General features: G+C 35.0%; 1 non-coding gene across 1 annotated transcript; it reads left to right on the top strand.

Moving 5' to 3' along the window:
• The first annotated feature begins 3,078 nt into the window (after nt 1-3,078).
• On the top strand, nt 3,079-3,159 carry TRNAL-AAG. Its single transcript has one exon. It is a non-coding gene; the product is annotated as a tRNA-Leu (tRNA).
• The last annotated feature ends 5,392 nt before the right edge of the window (nt 3,160-8,551 follow it).

Below are 8,551 nucleotides of genomic sequence, written 5' to 3'. Positions count from 1 at the left end.
GATATATATAATCAAAATATTCGTGCAAGTTTATTAGAGAGATATTCTATCAATCACCTAAAGCACTAAAAGTAGAAACTAAAACATTTGCAAACAAACAAGCTCAACCAGAAGCTAGAACACGTCCCTATAGTGCATCCTCCTTTCTAGCACAATGGAATTCATTTAAAACAACATTTATCTTAAATCTTACATAGTATACTCGTCCATATTACTCATATCATATTTTAATCATGCATATTCTCTTTCTATCTCTACGAAAAATTTAAAAAACAACATGCATTCCAAAATCATACCCTAGCGACATATCCATAATTTTCCGTATCATACATACAATGAATTCTCATAAAAAAAAAAAAAAAAAAGTTACTCTTCTGTAGTCCTAACATGCATATTCTACCACCTAAGCTAAGAAGCACTTGCATGCTAGCATATCCTAATAATCCCTACAAGTATTACTTACCTAAAGTTCATGTGGTTATTTATCCGGATGTAGCGTGCCTTTTCAAGCTTGCTTTTATGCTTTTAATTTGAGATTAACTGGAAATGCATCGAAAGACTTGAAGTCAACCTTATCCTACATCGCTAAGTTCATAAAGAGTTGGCTGACAAAGACGTCAACCAATTGATTTCTTTCAAGTTGTTTTCCACTCATTTTTTCCCTCACTTGTTATGAAATATTTTATATCAAATGTGACTCGATGCTCGATCATACGTTAAGATTGTCCACAAAGTTCAATTTTCACATAGCTGACTTGTTCAGTGGGTTAGAACAAGTGTCACACAATCGTTGTCCTAGTGCCACAAGAGTGTGATTATGACATTTGGCAATCCCAATTATTAAAGTGTTATAAACTAACTTTACTCCTCTTCCAAAATCCCTCTCTTATAGGTAGTTTTAAAGGCAATCAAGTTCATATGCAGTCTCGATGTCTTAAGAAGAGTCTGGGCGCATAACTCAATTTTTTATGCGACCATTTCTACCCGAACTTATTTTCTTCTCTTACATCACAATTTTCACGAAATTATACTGATCGTAAAGTTGGGATACAATATCACTATCTATCAATTAATCTCAGTATACAAGGTTCTTGTATGGTCTATTATGATATGATAATAGTGTTTTTATAGATTTACCTACATGAATTTCAACTTTAATCTCACTTTTTCAAGACAAATATTTAAACTTTAATTGTATTTGATAAAGATACTTATACATTAAATAATTATCAATCAGATCGATGAAATATTCATAATGTTATTTGACTTCTACATTCACCAGAACATTTGGGTCGAAAAAAAATAATTAGTCGTTTTATTCATGGTTCTATATTCATGAATATCTTAGTCTTTTGTAATACTTAAAACCTATGTTCCTAGAAAAGAAGCTTCAAGAATTTTAGAAAAACCTATGTTCGATACTCAAATAAGAATTTGAATTCTGGTTTTACCCCTTCGACCCAACATTCTCATGCATCCCCCATAACCTAATATGAGTCTAACATCCTACAAAAAGAATATGGACATGGCATTCCACCCATTGAAGTGAGAAAAACATGTGATCTTGGTGTATCGCATAGGTCGGAGGTGGGTCCCATCAGGTTGTGTACTTTCTTTTCCATACATTATACTTTCTAGTTCTATACCTAAAAACACTCCCCTAAAAAGACTAGCTAGGTCACATGACCGATAAATATCATGAATTTTAGGAAAACCTATATCCAGGACTCAAATCAAAATTCAAATTCTGGTTTTAGCCAATAGACTGAGCATTCTTCTACATCCCTCATGACATAGTATGAGTATAATATCCTACAAAAAGAATATACATGTGATCATGGTGTATCGCATAGGTGGAGGTCTAAAATGACTGAGGGCATATAGCATGTTTGAGTCTCTTATATTTAGTGACACCTAATTGTTTGGGCGTTGTATTTGACTCAGGGTCGTGGATGTGTTTTTTCTCGAATTCAACTTACTTGGCTTGGCTATACCCTTATAAATAATGCATAGGTGTGTAAGTTCATGGTTCTAACTTTAGAGGGTCTATCATAAAAACCTAAGTGTATAACCTAAGCATGTGATGTTCTACTCCTATCACAAAATATACGTATCATTTCTATGCTTCATAACATCATAACTAGATGCCATATACTTCAGGTTGGTCGAAGTTAATATAAGTCATGAAACATCATAGAAGGTATAGTAAGGGCATTTTTTTGTTATTTTACCCGTATAATTGGTTTATGCTCTAAACATGCTCCTATAACCTTCAAATTCAACATGCATCGTGAATTCACGGTATAAGGCCATAACATTTGTAGGCTCTCTTCAAATTCAGGGCATGAAATGGAAGCTCTTATCGTCCTCTTTAATAGCTCTAAGATCACCAGCTTTGACTTGTATAGAAGCTCCACAAATCTTCAAATAAATTTCGAGGTCTTTTCCATATTTGAATCTCGTCCCCTCAGGCAATCTCAACCATTGGATGGCTTTGTGGCAGTTCCATATAGGCCTAGGTAGATTCATTGGTTGTTACATTAAATATATGTACATTTCACATATGAGAGTTGAGATGACAAAGTTGGTCTAAGGTATTTTGTTTCTTTTAATGTTTTAGATCCCTAATCTATTTTCATGTGAACATTAATGTCTAGAATTTGACTATTAATGTTGGAGTTACTCTAAAATGTGAGATTAAGGTTTTGGTTCGAAAGGACAGAGGTTTAATAAGATCCCTGAACCTTTATACAAAATATGGATGGATACATTTATCAATTTTAAAAAGAAAAGTTGAGATAGTCAAGTTGATCAGAGGTCTCCTTATATGGAGTTAGCAACTATATTGTCTTTTAACATCAAAGAATATGGATGGATTATTTTTTTTCAAGCAATAAAGTTGAGATGGCCAAGTTGGTCTAAGGAGCTAGATTAAGATTCTGGTCCAAAAGGGCGTGGGTTTGAATCCCAATAATTCTTATTATTGTAATTATACTTCATTTAATTGATGTTTAATATTTTGATCTCTAAACCTTTAAAAAGAATACCAATGGATTAATTTTTTTTTCAAGCATCAAAGTTGAGATGGCCGAGTTGGTCTAAGGCGCCAGATTAAGGTTCTGGTCCGAAAGGGCGTGGGTTCAAATCCCACTCTCAACATTCATTTTGAGAAATTTCTCGGAAAAATTTCTTATTTTGATCCCTAAACCTTGTTAAGAAATATGGATAGATTAATTTATCAATTTTGAGCATTAATGTTGAGATGATTAAGTTGGTGGTCTAAGGTACTATTGTTTCAAAGTAATCAATTCCTGTGCTTCATGGCATTGAGGTCAAGATTTTTTATGAAGGAATCCAAGACCTAAAGAGGTTTCTATTGAGCTGCCCAAAAAGGTGGAATAGTAAGTAGTGGAAGAAGTTTGCCCAAGAAATCGAGGCCTTAAAAGTTCTATATTGGCCCAACCAATAATTCGTGCTATAAACAGATTTCTAAGGAGACGTTCCGTATATGAGCCTCTTTAAACAGGACTCTTCTTCTGGCAATCCAATCTGCCAGTTTTATGAAGAAATCAAGTGCCAAAAGTTACAGGATGAGGATAGGAGAGACCATTTTAGACATAGTTGGGTGCATTGTCTCCTCCACTCTTTAGAAGAAGATGAACTAGCCACGTCACCCCCAAATCAAACATTCCATTAATCTTTCTCTATACTGGTAGGAATTGCTTTGAAATAATCCAATAGCATAAGTTAACCAAGATTTGCTTGGAAATTAAGTAATGTTAGATAAACCCATTACTTATGAGATATGACATCTTAAGGTTACACATGAATGAAATTCCATAGTCGTTGGATAATTTTAAAGAGCTAAACCAAGTAACATGACAAAATAATCATAATGCTTCCTTCTAATATACCTTCGATTGACGACCTAAATGACCTCCAAATTGAAATTTTATAAGAGGTCTTATTTCATGATTTATAAGGACTACGAAAAATTTTAAAACCATTGGATCGTGTGTGGGGATCTTAATGAATTTTAATGGTTTTAGAGGTTAACATGACTTATGCTCGCTTTATGGCCATAAACGTTATAATACTACAAGTAAAGGTTATTATGTGTTACAAGCAATATGTTACACCTTAACAGACTTCCAAGTACTAAGATGATAATCTAAGGCCATGAATCGTCACGTAAGATTACCACATGTAAGATAGACACAAATAATCAACTACTTGTCACAATCGCACTTTGATGGCAGCGGACTTGCGATTGTGCGGCACACACTTCCTAGCAACAAGTGAGTTAAGCCTATTCGTTCTTGCGTCGCCTACGGCCAAGCGACGTATACTCGAGCCTTTGGTCCCGATTCAAGAAGAATATTTTAGAAAATTGAGCAGAGAAATTTCGAAAGAGAGTTTTGAAAGCAAGATTTGAGAAATTGAAATTGGTGTTATATGGGAATGTAAGCAAAAGGCAACAACAACGGTTTACTGCATCTAACTATCAGGTAGGGAGAAGTTGACTACATGCATGGCGACATGATCTGTTATGTAAAGAAGAAATGTCGGTTGCCCTCCATTTATTTCTTTATGCAAGAAAAAGTTATAGGCACCTTTATTAGCATCTTGAATAAGGTAGATCTGAGCATGAGTTACATGTACCTACATTAACTATCGTATTTTTATTTTAGCTAAAATAAAGTTATTATCATAGCCTAACATGTCTAATATGTGTGAAAAACTTGAAAAATAGTTAATTAAAACGTTATCATGAACTAAAATATTCGCAGAATTCATTTTAAACTATTAATGATGTCAACAAACACAAAATCGAATTAAAAATAATTTCAAAGTAATGCAAATGTCATAATCTAATCTACGGGTTACAACATTAAATGTAAATGCGACTACTCTAACTTTATTCATATGGATTCCATAGAGATGTCGTCATCTGTATAAGGATTTCTTACATTTACTTGAAAAAAAGTAGCATGTCGCTTGAGTATTTAAAGAAATACGTAGTAAGTAGTTCCACTATTGGAGTTAGAAAATGCAACCACATGCAATCATGGTGAGACCTATCCTTTCAAAAAATATCATGGCTTTAGTTTCTACTTTCTAGTCCGGGCAGAGTTGAATGGTAATACTTCTCTATACATGACCCATGTGCGTGCACATGTACCCACTAGAGGGCTCGTATATGTACCTCTAGGCCTGCCTATGGGCTAGTGTATACTCATACTGCTGAAAGCCATAGAAGCAAAGGAGCGCACACAACATCTTGGTGTACAGAATATCATAGTGTATGTGTTGTACTAATGATTAGAGAAGTATCCCGATGCATGTGAAATAAAGTATGTTTGAGGTCCCATAGTTTCAAATCATGGTACATACTTACGATGCAAATCATACCTCCACTCCTTTTCATGACATAACGTTTCTATTAGACATGCATACGTTCATTGGTATATCTTTTATGGTTAACATACATAACTTTTCAATATCCCATAGGCATAATATCAACATGCTAACATAGTATACATGATGTGACATATGGCGGATCATGCATCATATAACCTTCATATCGTACCATAGTTCATATTATAGCATAACTCATATCATACCATAAATCGTCACATAACATATTACACATGAAATATCATAACATAAAAAAATACGACATGTACAACGACCAAAAGGTACGTTGTAACAACCTGATTTTCGAGGAACTCGAGCCACGGACCGTTACCTTATTGACTTGAAAATAATTAGAAATACGTAAAATTTAAAACCTTTGAACTTGCATACATATAAGGAAATTAAGATTAAGTACGACATCGTTCGATAACACTTCATAAATTGAAAATCCACAACGCACACACAAAAGAAAATGACACAGGTAGTTCATAAAATCCAGTAATACAAACAAAACGTAGAGGGTTCATAAGGAAAACATATCAATGGGGTACATGACACTGATCCAAAACCAAAACTCCATAGCCCCCAGCTCGTGTGCGCCTCTGCCTCGACCGCTCCATCACGCCTCATGTGAAAGAAAGTCAAAGTAGTAGGAATGAGTATATAAAATACACTCAGTAAGCAACTTGCTGATAGTTCATATTTTGTTATTAAGTCTTATTGATCTTGTTCATACGTTTGGTATTTTATTCTCTTTTGGGAATTTGTAGCCCTCCTATAGGCACTTCCTAGGCTACACACTAGGTTTTCTCATTCTACTCTCTCTGCGTTCTTGGTTCTATCTAGACCCCCAGCCCTCAGAATATTTTTAAGTTCTTTTTGTCTCTGGGTTAGTCATTTCTTCTAGTCTCACATCATCATCATATCTCAAAGTCCACGAGGCGCGACCTCAGTACTCAAGGTTCATGCATTCTAGGAATCGACCAACTCTCAAGTGTACTACTGTGGACCCCAACAACTCGTGATAGGTTCACTTAATACCAACTGGAAACTAACTGGAAAACATCCTATAAGTCCCCACAAAATACCATCTAAAATAATAGGCCAACTCTATAGTTATTCGAACCCCGGACAATAGAACCAAATTTACAATTAGGGATTAGTTGGTGAACCCCTAATCGTCTCTTTATAACCGCTAACTCATACGCATAAACAATAAATCTCGACCAACTCCAATGCATCAATTTAGACCCCTGTCACTTGTAACATGTTCACTCATAGAAAATTAACTGGCAAACTTCCTATAAGATTCCACAAGGTACCGTCAACAATAAAATGACCAGGTTTATAATTATTTGGACCCCTGACAATAGAGTAAGGGTGACGATTAGGAGTTAGTTGGTGAACTTCTAATCATCCCCATATAACCATTAATATCAGAACATATGTGACAGAGACATAGTATAATGATCTAATCATGGAAACCTAGTCACAAATTTCAATCATAGGACAGTTCATATGAGCTTTAGTAACATACATAATCACATTCAATATGTGTCATCTCAACTCATTCTATATTCAAACATAGATAATCGGTTCTATATGGCATGCTTTATATCATACTAAAAGCATGCTCTCAATTTCGGTAATATCATAACTCAATGGTTCATTCCTAGATAAACATGCACTATAACATTTAGTGTGCTCTTACATGCATCAACCAACTCATTTCATGTTCAAATTTCTAAGACATGCTACTCATATCATATTTTCATGCGAACATAGCTAAATCCAAGGTTCCAGGTGCCACTTACCTGGGAGGCATGACACTATTTGTTTGAGTTTGCGTCTTTCGTGGGTTCCAAAATTTGTCAAACTCCTCAAACAATTCCTACATTGGTAAAAATGGGGAATACACTTGAAAATTATGCCAAAATTGGGTTTAAAACGGGAGAATTACATAGAAAGAGGGAAAGATCAGCAAAATTGGATTGAATTGGGTCGGACCGTCACGAGCCGGATTGCTACCCAGGTCATGTGGGTTGTCGTGTGGGTTGTCGTGTGGGTCGCAAGTCCGGGTCGTGCGGGTCGCAAGTCCGAGTCGGCCTGTGCTAGGCATCGCGGGACACGCGCAGCCTTCCCCTACCCTTGTTTTTTTTTTTTCTCCTTCCCTCACCTTTGCAATCGACGACTCTTCACCTTTTGTTTTCCCTCTCGATTCTTTCCGACGGCTACCGCCCCCTCAAGTCTCGTAGATCTGTTCAAGGTTAACATCGCAAATGATTATCTTGTGCACGTTCGAGGGTTTCTTGAAAAGAAAAGAAAAACTTACGAAACCCTTACCCAAAACGTCTATAAACTCTAATTTGCATGTTTGAGACTCTTTACCTTTGCACGTTCGAGGCTTAAGCCAAGGTCATTACGCTTCTTAATGCTAGTTTAACTAAACTCTAATTTACATATTTAAACTCTACTTTGTAGAATTATATGGTAATTGCTCACCTCATTTTTATAAAATAATCTAAAAACTTATCCTTAAATAATTTAAATTGTTTAAAAAATAGTTTAAAGTAATTCTTAAAAAAAAAATTATCTTGAAGAGTAAAAAATGGTAGTAAAGGGTCTGAATCTATCACACCTGCATCAAATCAATCAAGTTAAGGTGATCACAACCTAAATTCTTGCCAAAATATGATGAAATAGAGCAATTTTAGTGATACTGACCCACTTTATAGTTTAAGTCCTAGTAGAGTTGGCAAGTCGCCTAATGGGTATACGAGACGAAGTGGCTGACTTTATTTTCCAGGGGACACCCAAAATTCTCTTAAGCTAATCTACAAATAAAAGATTGAGTGTTCGTGTGTCGTTAAATCATTAACGTCTTCTTATTCTCCTTCTTTCATTTTTCAATCTCTAAAATTACCTCCAAACTCATATTGTCCATGGACGACCCAAAAATTTATATTGAAACTTTTTACATGAATACGAAGATATAACTTATATTAAAATGTTTTATAGTGTTTTTTAATTACTAAAGTTATTGTGATAACATTCACCATATAAATTAAATTTTGTTATAGCTTTACTCAAGGCTAAAAATCTGACGTCCAAGTAAAGAAGGGGTCCATGAATT

Source organism: Cucurbita moschata, unplaced genomic scaffold (genome assembly GCF_002738365.1).
Source record: "Cucurbita moschata cultivar Rifu unplaced genomic scaffold, Cmos_1.0 Cmo_Scf00055, whole genome shotgun sequence".
Taxonomy (NCBI): Eukaryota; Viridiplantae; Streptophyta; class Magnoliopsida; order Cucurbitales; family Cucurbitaceae; genus Cucurbita; species Cucurbita moschata.
This window is presented reverse-complemented; position numbering and strand designations above follow the sequence as displayed.